Source organism: Elephantulus edwardii, unplaced genomic scaffold (assembly GCF_000299155.1).
Source record: "Elephantulus edwardii isolate Elephantulus edwardi_28Jun2011 unplaced genomic scaffold, EleEdw1.0 scaffold00015, whole genome shotgun sequence".
NCBI classification, from domain to species: domain Eukaryota; kingdom Metazoa; phylum Chordata; class Mammalia; order Macroscelidea; family Macroscelididae; genus Elephantulus; species Elephantulus edwardii.
In genome coordinates this window covers 4,973,530-4,988,585 of record NW_006399765.1, presented here as the reverse complement: position 1 = coordinate 4,988,585, position 15,056 = coordinate 4,973,530, and positions in this window count along the sequence as shown.

The window sequence follows — 15,056 nt, the reverse complement described above, 5'->3', positions numbered from 1 at the left end:
GCTCAATCTTGAACCAATTTCATTGTTTCTGAAATGCCTGCCTCCATTACTCTAGTCACTGAGTTAATCCATTTCACCCAGGTCTTCCTCTCTTGTGCTGTCCCTCCCCTCTTCCAAGCATGATGTCCTTCCCCAAAGACTGATACCTCCTGGCAACATGCCCAAAGTATGTGAGATGAAGCTTCATAGTCCTTGCCTCCAAGGAGCAGCCTGGTTTCACCCTCTCCAGGCAAGACTTGTTTGTTCTCTTAGCAGTCCATGGTATGTTCAATACTCTCTCTTCTCCAGCACCACAGCTTAAAGGCCTCAATTCTTTTTCTATCATCCTTAGTCATTGTCCAGCTGTCTCAGGCGTACAAGTAATTGTGAAGACCATGGCGTGGATCAGGGACACCTTAGCCTCTAGATGGACATGACTGCTCTTCAGTACTCTGGAGAGGTCCCTCACAGCAGATTTTCCTAAAGCAATTCATTTTAATTTCCTGGCTACTGGTACCAAGAATGATGATTGTGGAACTAAGCAAGCTGAAGCTGTTAACAATCTCAGTCTTTTATCCATCTATCATGTTCCTGCCCAAAACTGTTAGATGGACATAAAAGATGACAAAGCTATGTCCATGTGTGCGAGGGCCTGGTGGATAAAAAAAAGCCTGGGGTGTTGTGAGAGCTGAAAGAAGGCATGTCTCAAGATGGGCACTAAGTAGGGAAAACTCAACACCTATTACAGCTACTTTGGGTACAAATTAAACATGCAAATAAAGAAAGTATTTCTTTTTTTTTTAAGAAAGTATTTCTTAGGTATTACTAATAATGCCATTAGAAAATAAGGGAAAGCTATAAGAATGCATTCATAAGAGCCATAGAAAAAGTTACCTCATCTGAAAAGAAACATTAAATGAATGGATTCTACATAAAACTGTAAAACTCTGCTGAGAAGTACCCAAGGAGCTCACACTTTACCTTAAAATTAGAAAACCTATGCACAAACAAAATAAGTCTGTTAAGTAGTGTCATTTCAAGTAGGATCTGGGTGAGATTTTATTCAGTCAAAATGAACCTAACACTCAAGTAGGAAAATAGAGGCATCAACTTCATAACAAAAATACCTAACATTTACTGCCTGCCTGCCCTGTGCCGGGCCCCAGCCCAAGGGCTGTTATGCATCATCTCATCTTCACAAAAACATCAGGTGGTAGATACTGTTATTATTAATAGTGCACAGATGAGAAAGCAGAGATTCAAAGGGAAAATTTGTTTTTTAAAAAAAGAACTTGCACAAGGCCATTTAGCTAGTAAGTGGCTGAGCCGGGACTGCTGGAGCCCAAGTGACTGAACTGAACCACCTTACTCTGCTACCAAGAAAAGTTTGAAAAAGATAATTCATGAGCTGGAACTTGTTCTACCAGATACAGAGAAGCAATAAGCAGCCACAACTAGACACAGTATCAGGTCACCGAAGTAGGCAGACTATTAAACCCAACAGAGTCCACAAACTCAGATGTGTGAAGAATGGTAGTGTGCGATAGAGCTGATATTTTAAATTGGTAGAAAAAAGGCAGTCTGTGAAGGGAACTGAGAGCACTGCCTAGCTACGCAGTAAAAATGCAGTTGGCTCTGCACCTCTCCTTGTAAACAGAAACAAGTCCTACTTCCACCAAAGATTGGGGCGGGGGGAGAAACAAAAAAAATGCTGGGGGAAAACCCAAGGCTGAATAATGTCACAATCCTGGAACTGGACATCTTATCTTTCTAAACATGACAGAAAGTGAAAACAGATCAAAATAATAAACACCCAAGAGCCCATAAAGTGAAACCAACAGATTTGGTGAAATAAAATTTAAAATTTTGAAATGGCAACAAAATACTACACTATGTTACAGGCTAGGGAGCTCTGGTTGTTTGTAAGAAGCTGTGCTGGTAACCTGAAGGCACACAGTTCAAATCCACCAGCCACCCAAGTGAGAAAAATGGGCTGTCTCCTCCCACACTGAGAACTAGCTGGAGAGACAGCTATGGGCTGTCTCTACATAACTCTACATAACAACAGTGCTACAGGTTAAAGATAGACAACAAAGTTTCAGAAGGTTTAGGTTACTATCAAAGAGTTCTTAGAAGTAAGTAGGAAATGTGGTGGCGTTATGTGCTATCAAATTGTAAGCTGGAACTGACTCTGTCCAGCAGGTTTTCAGAGGCTGTAAATCACACAGGAGATTGTCCATCTTTCTCTGATGGGGCAGCTGGTGGATTTGAATCACATGCCTTTAGGCTGACAGCACAACGCTTTACCACTAGGCCACCTGAGCTCCCTTCGCAATAGCAGAATGGCCAGATAGATCATCAAGACCCAAACAAACAGAAAGGATATTCTGATATATTCTGACAATGGAATACTACGCAGCCATTTTAACCAATAACCTGATTCTGTATTATCAGTTGGAAATGTGTTTGCAATATTTTGCTATATTATTGAGTAAAAACAGGACAGGTATTATGAATCCAGGCATAGTACAAAGGTCAAACTAAGTGTTTGCATCAAGAGAAATAAAATTCATCAGCTTGTCTTTCCAGTGATATGTAATTACTTCTTTATATATTTCTGTATTGTTTGCATCTTTCATCATCAGAATACATACTTTATAGACTAGCATATTCAATAACATCCACTCAAGTTTTGGTATAGGGGGAAGCATTTAACGGAATGCCTATTATATTGGACTGGAAGCCTGATTCTATGACATTTCCTAATTCCAAATTTCAATAAGAGCCCTGGTGGTGTGGTGTGTTCCATTTTTGTGCTGCCATCTGAAAAGTCGGTGGTTCGAATCCACCAGCTGCTCCACAGGGGACAAATGAGGGAGCTCCCTCACACAAAGATTTACAGCCTTAAGAAACCCACCGGAGGGTGACAGAGTCAGAATCCACTTGAGGGGAGTGAGTTTAGGGGTTTGTTTTGTTTTGAATCCTTCAGGAAGGTATCATTCATTTCACAGAGGAGGAAAAAACCAAGAAAAGTTAAGCAATGGGTCCAATGGCATGTATCCTTGACGTATCCAAACAGAATCAGGGAGGAGCTCTGGTTAAGGTGCTTCAAACCTGGCAGCAGCTCCTCAGGAGCACGAGGAGGCAGCCTGCTCCTGGGAAGGACCAACAGCCTTCGAAACCCTACGGGCAGGCCTGCTCTGCCATTGCCACGAGTCTCTGAGTCGGTATCAACTTGATGGAAGTTAGGTTTCTGGGGGAGATGGACCAGGATTTATAGTGTTGGAGAAGAGCACTGAATGGACTGCCAAAAAGAACAGACGAATACGTCTAGGGAGAAAGTAGAACCAAAGTGCTCCTTGGGGGTAAGGATGGCAAAGCTTTGTCTCACATACTTTGGGCATGTGGCTAGGAGAGGCTATTCCTTGGAGAAGGACATCATGCTTGGAAAGGCGGAGGGACAGTGAAGGAGAGACAGACCCTCAACCAGATGGATTGGCTCATGACTGCAGCAATGGGTTCCAGTGTTTCAGATTGTGAAGATGGCACAGGACAGGACAGGATTCAGATCTGTTGTTGTTCATGGAGTTATGAGTCGTACTACTCAACAGCACCTAAGAACCACAGAATCAGGATTTGAACTCAGGTCTGGCTAACAAGTGTTCTTTCCAAAAGGTCGCATTGCTACAAACAGTGATTAATAATAGATGCCTCCTGCTGTGTGCCTATTAAGTGTCAAGCACTTGACAGATGCTTTAATTCTTTCAGCAACTGCAAGACAGGCATTAACCTTCCCACTGAAGAGAAACCGCTTGCTGTGGGGTACTGGGTAGCAAGCGCTGAGCTCGGTTTGTCCTCCCCAGACCTTCCCGCCCATTTTGCCGCATTTCCTGCTGATCCAGTAGCACGCTGCCTCTACCTCGAACATTATTTGCCCTGAGGCTCTGCTTGTCCTTACATCTCCACTGTGCAGATCTTTGGTTTGATTGCAGTGTTTAAATATAGATCATGCATTTGACCGTAATGCAAATGTTTACTTTTACCTTGTAGTTCTTTAAATAAGAATGTTGTGTTTGGGTTGTGTTTGGTTTTTTTTAAATGTTGCAGTCTTCATTATATCTGCTGACTTCATCACCCAGCTCAGAAGGCTTGAGGATCTTTTGTCAACTGGCAGACTAAAACCCAGAACTCACGGGGTCAGGGGTAGGCCCGGCTCCTCCCAGGCTGGGTCCTACCTCCTCTGCCACCAGGACCCCAGTGCACCTCCTTTTCATGCTCCTGGCCACACTCCTCAATTTATCAGATCAAAAGCCCCTGCAGAACACCTGTCCCAAAGGGGCATTAGGGGGATGCCCGCTAAAGAGAGGAAAGAAGCGCTGCACCATTAAAAACAAAGATTTCAGTCAGGCACCAAGAAAGGAGACGGGGAGAGGGGACAAATGTCAGCAGAGCCAAAGTGAAGGCAACACACTCCCCAAATCAGAAACTTAAGTCACAGGGTAGCACAATTTGGTGGGTAGAGGGAGGGGGTAAAGGAAATGGGAAAGATCAAGCAGGGACCTGAAAAGACAGGGTAATGATGGGCACAGTCCAATGGAGATAAATTTTATAAAACATAAAGAGCATGGGAATGATTGTATGAAACACAATGTGAATAAAGAATAGTGTGAAACACAAGGTATATGAACTCTATAAGCAAACCAATATAAAATAAAAAAGCACACACACACCAAAAACCAACCCAGAAGCTTACCTCTACGCTGTGCAAAGCTTCCTCATGATCGTAACATGCTCACTCATGCTGGCACTAAGTGCTTTACACACAGCCTCATGTATACATGCATGCATTTACTGGTATTATTTACCCGAGGATCTCGGGTTACATGTTCTAGCCGGAAGGTCTACGGTTGGAACTCCCCAGCAGAAGCAGCTCTGTGGGAGAAAAGAACTGGCAATCTGCTCCCTTAAAGAACACAGCTGAGGACATCCCATAGGACAGGGTGACTGTCCTACAAGGTCACTATGTGACATGGCAGCACAATATCATTACTGTCTCTCTCCACTAGCCCTACACTAACTCTAGGAAGGAAGGGACTTAGACATCCATTATTATGTTTTAAGCAGTAGGTGGAACAAAGTAGAATCTTAACAGGTCACTGAATTCTCCAAAGACTTGATAGGTTAAGGATAATTTTTACTCACTTCCTAGATGAGGAACATAAGTCTTGAAGGGGACAAGTGATTTGTGTCCTAGATGGTACAGATGTGACAAGAGGCACAGCCCAGAATAAAAACTATGGTCTATCTGGTCCCTACCCTTGCTGATAGCCTAGATTCGGAAATATCCACTCCTGACCTTGAAGTTGGGAGCCGCCAACAGTTAATATTCCTCAGCTAACAATGGTAAGTAACAATGTACCAGGCAGTATTCACTGAGCTCTAGCTGCTACATACCTGGCACTATTCCCAGTGTGTCTACATAATTCAACTCCCAGCAATTTAGAAAGGTCTTGCTATGATCTTTTTTTGACAGTAAAGAAATCTGAAAACACCAGCAGTCTGACACACAGATGACCCTCCAGCAGGTTTTCAGAGGCTGTAAATGGCACAGGAGGAGACAGCCCATTGTAGCAGCTGATGGATTTGAACCACGTGCCTTTGGATTGGCAGTGCATGCCTTACCCACAAGGCCACCAAAGATTCCTTCATCAGAGCTCTGGTGGCTGCTTATAAGTGGGGTGTTTCCTTCTGATGATGGTGACGGCTACACAATGATATTAAGAATTAAAATAATGAATACAGTACTAAAATCATTAAATTGTAACTTTAAATGAGTGAATTCTATTTCAGTAAAGCTATTACTTTCAAAAGGAGAGCATGGAGGAAATGGAAGAGGTAGCATTTCAATCTAGCTTCAGGTCAAAAACTCCAGAATCACTGTGGTGGTGGTGCTGTGTGTCATCAAGTTGCTTGCAACTCATAGCGACCTGGTGTACAACAGCTCTGAACCCTGGAATATCCTGAAGCAACTTCGTTGTCTTTGACAAACCTACCCCCATTACTCCAGTCCCTGAGTCAATCCATCTCATCAAGGGTCTTCCCCTCCTGCGCTGTCCCTCCATCCTCCCAAGCATGATGTCCCTCTCCACGGACTGATCCCACCTTGCAACGTGCCCAAAGTATGTCAGATGGAGCTTCAGAATCCTTGCCTCCAAGGGGCAGCATGGTTGTCCTCTTGCCAGGACAGACAGACCCTTTTGTTCTCCTAGCAGTCATGGTCTATTCAACTCTTCTCCAGCACCACAACTTGAAGGCATTGATTCTTTCTTCTATCTTCAGCACTGTCCAGCTCTCTGATGCACAGCAAGTCACTGAGAAGACCATGGCCTGGATCAGGTACACCTTGTCTCTAGACTTACATCATTGCTCTTCAGTACTCTGACAGCAGACTTTCCCAGTGCACTGCTAACTCAAAGGTGGCACCTCTGAAAACTCAATAGTTGCTCTTTGGGAGAAAGATGGGTAATCTCCTCCCCTGAGATTTACAGCCCCCGAAAACACTGTAGAAGGTCAGCTGAGTTGGTTCAGACTCAGAAGCAAAGAGTGTTTAGGTTTTTTTATTTATCCCCCCTATCAGACAGCCCTAGATACACCTATCAGAGACTTGAACAATATGTCATTTTGGTGGTGGTGATTGAACAAAGATGGTAAATTTCAAACCCAACGGGTAATATTTTTCTCTGCTTCCAAACAACAAAAAGAGAGTTACCGTAGTTACCCATAGGCCTGAGAATAGCCTGGGGCCCATTCTGGGGAATTTTAAGCTGTCAAGTGCTCTGTGGAATCCCTTGTATCTGAGCTCTACCAGGGAAAGATCTGGGTGGAAAGGGATTCACCAGCTGAGCTCAGAAAAGCTGTTTGAATAGCAGGCAGATGTAAAGCAGGCACTTAGTGAAATGACTTTCTGTTATCTCAAAGAGGAACAGCAGCATGCTAGACTGACTTGGGAAAATGCTTGCATAAATGGGCTGTGCTTCCCTCCCCAAAATAAAAGACTTCAAAGACACACGTGCTCACTCTCTCCAGGATGCCACATAGTTAAAAGCTTTCCTAGGCCCCTTTGTGTTAGCCACTCTCACCCCTGTTGGTCTTTAAGGTTCCCCAACTACCAAGAACTCTCCATGAGAGTGTTCAATCACTCCTTTCGCCTACAACGCTCTTTCCATCTCCCCAACTTGGTGAATCTACTCATTCTTCGTGAGTACAGATGAAATGTTTCCCTTTGGAATGCTTTTTGTGCCCTCTCCTGATTGACTGCTTTTCCTCCAACAGACAGCACTTTGTTTCAAGCTGCTGGAGGCAGCAACTATCCACCCGTCTGACTCACATTAAGTGTCAAGCTTGGGGAAGACCATGGATTTGTCCTCAGAGAACTTACAGTCTGGTGGGGGAGAGCCAAGCAAAGGAGACTAATACAAGCTGGAAACAGGCTAAGAAAGAAACAAGAACAGTGAGAGATCATCAAGTCAAATGGGGATGGGGGACACTGACTACAGAATGGAAGGCGTGGAAGGCTTCTCTGAGGAGGTAACATTTCAACTGGTAACAGATGGATGAACAGGAGTTAGTGAAGCAGAGTGGGAAGAGGTGCCAAGGCACCAAAGAGCCATGGGATGGATAACCCTGGACCAAATGGGGTGCTGGAAGAATGGTGTAAAAGGAAAGCAGGCTTTTGCGCAGGTACTGAAAGCTTTCAATTACCATCCTTGGTGTTCTTCCCATGTCCTTCCTCATCAAAAGGACTGGAGCATATTGGGTGCCTCTATTTTCAGTACAGGATGAGCCAACTGGGGCACAAGAGGCATTTAGCAAATACCTGTGAGCTGCATTTCCCCAGAGATGTGGGGAGCTCGCTCTGCCTATGCCCCTGCCCAACATCAAGTTCCCAGTCGGCCTGCCTAACTGAAGCGCCTGGGACTGGTTAACCACAAAGCTGGTGGCAGAAACAGAGGCTGAAATAGGAGCAGCTGTAAGAGCTACGGTTACGTCCTTAACAAATGCCACCGACAACACAGTTGGCAGATGTGACCACATGGTCCTCAGAGACTAGATTCTTGGGTAAATTTCAATCAGATGGCAACTCTATCTAGTATACGAGGGTGTGCCAAAATCACAAGTCCCAAGATTTAAATGGTCAGTCTGAAGTTGAAAATAGCTCCCAAGATTGGAGTAGTTTCTTGATTTTTTTACAATTTTGAGTAATTTATATGAGAAGACTACCTCGCGAGTCAGCTGCCCTGCCTTGTACCTTCCCTGATGAATTAGCCCCTAGCCAAACTCATTAAAAAAACAAACAAACAAAAAATCCAACCCAACCAACCACCATCATTTCTTTAAATCACATTTTTTTTCTTTCTTATTTTTTGTGTGCGTGTACCGTCAAATCAGATCTGACTGGTACAGGAGGAGATTGCCCCTCCTTCCCCGGCAGTGCATCTGGTGGATTCGAACCGTGCGCCTCTGGGATTGTAGTTGCAGCTCCTTGCCACTAGGCCACCAAAGCTCCCCTAAATCACATTTTGAACTGTGCTTTCTGAACTAATGCAATCTTTGTTGTTCATTGCTGTTAAGTTGGGACCAACTCACTGCCAACCCCTCGGTGGGTTTTCAAAGGCTGTAAACTGTGTGGGAGGAGATTCCTGATTTTTCTTCCTTGCAGTAGCTGATGAATTAGAACTGCTTGCCTTTGGGTTGGTAACTCAAATCCTTTCTAGGCCACCAGAGCTCCCTATGCAATCGTTATTCAGCTTAAATCAAGTCATGGTTTTGTAATGCTTCTTGAAAGGAAAGGGAAATAAGTAAGGCAGCTTCTGGACACTACATATATCTGAAGGCATTTCATGAGGAAACAGAAGTTAAGAATTTTTTCCCAAGTCATATAGGCTACTGTGTTCTTTAAAATTCTTGCTGGTGTTTTTTTTAAAAAGTCTTATACATCTATCCCTCACTATCTGATTACTTGACAGTTTACATTTACAACAGTAAAAAGTCTACTCTCCAATTGTTCTGCATTCTAATGGCAGTACAGCTTGCCGAGGTGCCAGGGAGAGGAGCCCTCGCTGTAATGGTTCTGAGGCGACGTGTCAGTGTGACTGGGCCATGATCCTCTGTGGTCTGAGAGTTTCGCACAGCTGTAACATTGCCAATTATGTTATGATGTAATCATTCTCCGTTTTGTGATCTGAAGGAGCTGCCCTTCATTTCCTCCCAACATTGATTTTCACACGCTGATCTAGTCTCTGGGACCCAACCACGTCAGGAAGTGAGGAGGAAGGACTGCTCCATTCAAGGGAATGCAGGAGGACTGCAGGTCCCTTCTTGTGAAATTTGTTTGTTGTTATTGTTGATTACCTTTGAGTCGAGCATGATTCATAGCGACTCTGAACAAAAGGCCTGAAGCCCTCTACAACTATCAACATTTATTCATTAGGTTTCTGGAGGCATGTTATTTAGGAAGTAGATGCCACTCCTGCTTCCAAACCTGTCACAGTGTTATTGTTGTTATGTGCCACTGAGTCGCCTGTGATGTAGAGACCATATGTATAGCAGCTCTGAACCCTTCCTAAGCCAGTCTCACTAAATCCAACACACTAACCACCCCACTTGCCCCAGTTATTGTATCAATCCATCTCATCAGGGTCTCCCTCTTCTGCACCGTCTGTCCACCCTTCTGAGCATGATGTCCTTCTCCAATGACCCATCTCTCTTGGCCATGTGCCCAAAGTAAGTGAGGTGGAGCTTCAAAATCCTAGCCTTCAAGAAGAGACCCTCTCCAAGAGAGACAGATTTGTTTTCTTGGTAGTCCATGGTATGTTCAAGATTCTTCTCCAGCACCACAAATCGAAGGCATTCTTCTGTCATCCCTAGTCAATGTCCAACTCTCCGAAGCATAACAAGTAATTGAGAAAACTATGGCCTGGATTAGGCACACCTTTGTATTTAGACTGGCATCGTTGTTCTTCAGTACTCTGGGGAGGTCCATGACAGCAAATTTTCCCAATGCAATTTGTCTTTTGATATCCTGACTGCTGGTGTTAGGAGTGTTGACTGTGAAGCTGAGCAAGCTGTAACTACTAACCACCTCAATCTCACAAACCAAAACTTGAGCTCACTGCCCTTGAGCCTATTCCAACTTAGAACAACAAACTCACTCCAGAGAACTCTCTACACAGTTTCCAAGGCTTGAGGCTTTACTGACGCAGCCACCTTCCCCCCACAGAGCAGTTAGGAGTCAAAATGGATTTGTTGGCTGGAAGCTCTAACCACTGCTTAAGCGCTTTGTAAACGTAGTTCCCCCTGACCCTTCACAAATTCTGTCCAGCTAAATCCTAATCTTCTACATTACCTTGTATATACCATTTCCTCAGAGAGCCCTTTTTGCCTACTTGCTCCAATCAAAATTTGGCCCTCTTATTTTCAGAACATCCTTCATCACTCTTGTTACAATTTTTAGTTACCCATTTACATGCACACACACCCTGCCTCCGTTAAAAATGTAAGCTCCGGTGAGCTCTGGTGGCCTCGTGGCAAGAAGCTACACTGCAATCCCAGAGGTGTGTGGTTCAAATCCACCAGATGCTTTGCTGGAGAAGGAGGAACAATCTCCTCCTGTACCAGTCAAATCTGATTTGACGGTACATACACACACACAAAATAATAAAAATAAAATTTTTTAAAAAAGCATTTAAAAATGTAAGTTCCATGAGGGGAAGGACCATGTCTGTGTTGCTCACATGTATGGACCCCAGTGCCAGGGACAGGTGGGACACAGGAAAGCACAAACTCATTGGCATTTGGTCAATTCCAACTCCTACCAACCCTCCATCAGGGTTCTGAGGTGGAACGTTGTAGCAGAGGAGACTTTTTCCCAAGGAGTCGCTGGTGTCCTTGAACAACCTAAGGGATACTGCCTCGTGTTAGTTAGCACGTACAACCTGTTACAGCTGACACCACCAGAATACCCTACGGTACACAGAAAGGATTCAATAATCAATAAAGGTAGACATCTTTCCCATAGAGAACTAGGATTTTTCTATGTATGGTATGGCAAGATACAAGATGTTCATCAGGTCATCTAAATGCAAGGCCCTATCCTTAACAATAACTACAGCATTAAATGTCTTCCTTGGGCAACCTATTATACTTACTGCTTTAAATCTACCTCTCCACAATCAAAACTCTTGGAACCAACAGTCAGAAAACCAAAAGACACATTGAATTAGGAAAGTGTGTTGTCAAGGACCTCTCCAGAGTGCTGAAGTGCAAAGATGTCACTCTAGAGACTAAGGTGCACCTGATCCAGGCCATGGACTTAACAATTACTTGCTCTCCATCAGAAAACTGGACAATGACTAAGGATGACCGACAAAGAACTGAAGCCTTTGAGCTGGTGCTGGAGAAGAGCACTGCAAAAACCATGGACTGCCAAGAGAACAAACAGGTCTGTCCTAGAGAGAGTAAATCAGGCTGTTCTTTACAGGCAAAGATTTTTAAGCTCCATCTCACCTACTTTGGGCATGTTGCCAGGAGGGACCAGTCCTTAGAGGATATCCTGCTTCGAAGGGTAGGAAAACATTCCAGGATAGGAAGACTCAGGGTGAGATGGATTGACAAAGTGACTGGTGTATTAGGTGCAGGTGTATCAGAGACAGTGAGACTGGCTCTGGACAGCACAGGGTTCAAAGCTATTGTATATAGGGTCACTATGAGTCATAGGCGACCTGATGGCACATGACAACAACAACAATAAAAAGAGCTGCTCTGGTGGCCTAGTAGGGAAGGAGTCGCACTGCTATGCAAAGAGACTGTCCATCTTTCCTCCCAGAACAGGCGACTTGATGGCATATAATAACAATTAACAATCCTCACAATGGAGGTTGACAGCACTTTTACAAGAAACCCAAGGCTCAAAGAGCGTTCATGATCAAAGATATTATGGATAAGGCAACAATGATTTGACAGCAAGAAAGGACCCTGTGCTACTTCAGATCTAAACTTTACTTCCACCTAACTGATATCATCCAATGGCGCTCAGTGCGTCCCAAGGGCAAATGATCATTCAGGGCCATATACAAATTGAGGAGTGTTACAGCTCCAGCAAATTGTTGTCCTAAAAATTCATTCCTTCTCAAAATATTATCAACTTAATAAATAAATACCTTCAGGGTGGAAAGAACAAGTGCACTCAGGGTCACACAATCAGCAAGCAGAACACGATCAGGCCCAGCTCGGATTCTACAATCTGCTCTTTTCATGCAGTCTTCAATGTAAATGGGATGTATGACCTCCAGGGGTGAGCTTCCAGCAGGCCTGGACATGAGAAACCACAAATACGTGCCCCATTTTTGGTGTTAATGTTCCCTGATGGTAGGTAACAGAGTGGATTCTGTGTTTATAAAAAAAAAATGAGAAGATATATTTTATAGTCTAATATTATAATCAATTTGGAGAACATAAAAGACAAAATACAAAATGCGAAGATGTTTCACATCTATTGCTCAGGCCTCTGTCCTGGGAATCTCGAGGAGAAGCCTGACAAGTTATTATCTGTCATTCGGTTTTTCTTCACTTTAGGTCCTTTTTACTTATTGCTACATTCCTCCCCCCGCCCCCTGAAAAAAACCGAGAATTTCAACTCAAGCTTCATTTCCCCACTCGCACCCTAGTCTCACTAGACAAACTGAAGAAGACAGTAGCGTATTAGTCACAGGCATGTCACTTTCAAAGCGGCAGTCATTTACAAGGACACCTTTTTTGTAGGTACAATAAATCTGATTGATTTTTATTACACATCTTAGTTTACAATCACCTTTACATTCCTAGACAAAGAGATGATACAAATAAATAGCAATTGTAAAACTTAGAGCCCCAAGTATTGGCATAGTCTTTGTCTAAAGATAGCCAAAGAGAAGGTCAAGATCAAAAGTAACTCCAAGGAGCCATAAAGACCATCCACACCCACCTAACTCCAGCATCACTCCCCTCATGGTGTCTAAAGCATTTCATTCCAGGTACAAAAAGTGGCAGAGCTCTGAACAATGCAAGACCAAGGTTTGCACGACAGACATTAGCCAGCACCCCTATTCTTACCCAGTTTTCTCCAAGCATTTTTATTATGATAACCTCACTGTCATCCACTGAAAGTGTATAGATGGTCTAAAGAGTTGTCTGCAGGACTCCTTGACCTCATGTGGGAAACATGAGGCAGAACTGATAGATAAAGCCTGTGTTCACAGGAAATCGACACTTCTCGAAAACTTGGCAACAATTCTACATTCAGTGAGGGAGGACTTACAAGAATCAGACAGGAGGAGCAGAGAGGCCCACACCTGCTTGGCAGAACTCTGATGCCCGTGATCATGGAGGTGTGGATGGAGCAATCCAAGCAGCATGCAGGTGTAAGAAGGGGTACAATCCAACATTAGGTCAGAGTCTTAAGAAAGTGCTTCATGCCTATGATTTGTAGCCTTGAGTTCTGAATCCAGGTGCCTGGGAGACTTTAAAATCTAAAGCCAGATCTGGTCTTGCTAATTGGGGCAAAGAGGGATCTGATGAGGGTTGCAGGGTCTCAAATTCCTTCTCCCAGAGAATCTTCTTAGTTTCTTACAGTCTTACTTCCAGATTTCACTAGCTGCTGCTGGTGTGAAGACACGCTGATGGTATGGAACCTTTTAGTAGGACTGCGGACAGGAAAACCTTGCCGCCGGATGGGCTTAAGAGGTCTACATATTTGCCGCAATTCAGAACCCAAACCAGCAGCTTTCTGGCAGTGGTAAGACATTCTCCCATCTCCTCTATCCAAATATTTATGGAATCTATTCTGAGAGAAGAAAAGCACCAGAGACTGCTAGGAAGGGGGCAGCTTTATGTGTCATGGGGGCTTCCTTTTACTGTGTTTCAACAGACCAGCAGGAGCAGAGCACAGCCAGGTACAAGGGCTTTATGACCCTGCCTGTCAATTTGACCATCTTCTTTTGCCTCCTTAGTAAAAGGTCTACATGTAATTCAACACCTTTGGTCAGAACACCCACCTCGAGACATCAGTATTATGGTATAGTCATTTGCAATTTGCAATTCTCAGACTGGCTAGAAATAAGATTTTCAACCTGCAGAATTCAGACCAGCATTGAGGAAATGTGGTACAAGACACAGGTATAACGTGAAGATAATCATCTTAGGCTATACACGTCATCCTGTGATTCTTCTTCAAACAAGCAGACTTCTGAGTATACCAAGAAGCCAGGTGTGACTCCAAGAAAAGATGAGGAGAAGCCTCATTATATAAGCTCTGGGAACTTCTAAAAAGGAGCTCTGCGTTCAAAATGAACGGTTACAAAGAAGGGAGATGAGCTGCCAATGACAGTTCTCCATTTTGCCAAAGGCTTACAACATTGCACTTGGTACCTCCTCTTTCCCGTGGGTTCTGATCCAGAAATGTGCCTAGGGGACTGAGCAGCTGAGTTAAATACCACCCAAGGCCCATGGGAGTTGCCACCTTCCTGCGGCACCATGCCAGCAAGGTGCGCAGTGTGGCAGACCCAGGGACTCATACTTTCCCCTCAGGCTTGGCTCATGGATGTAGACACCCATATGGGAGCACTTCCAGCCAGGGTTAGTCATTCAATGGGCCTTTAATACAGACAAAAGGCAACAGCCACACATTAGTGGATTGCTACACTTGAGCAAGTCCTTGGTCTCTCTCTCACAGAACACAGGCATCCTTGTACTTGCACACCCACACACTCTTGTGAGCTTCTCTTGGGGGGGGGGAATGAATAACATATACCTTATGACCAACATAAAACGAAGCTGTGAATCTCAATAAAACAAAGAACTAAAACTTACAAATCAAACTAGTATATGTAAACGGGAATTTCCAGCGCTCCTCTGAGCTTCTTCACTCGTACAGCTGTACCGTGCCACCACCTCGGGCTCCACGGGGAAGAAGCCCAGGGTTCCAGGATCAAGCGGTTTTTTTTGCTGCAGGCAGGAATTCTTTGCTTCCCTCTGTTGTCTTC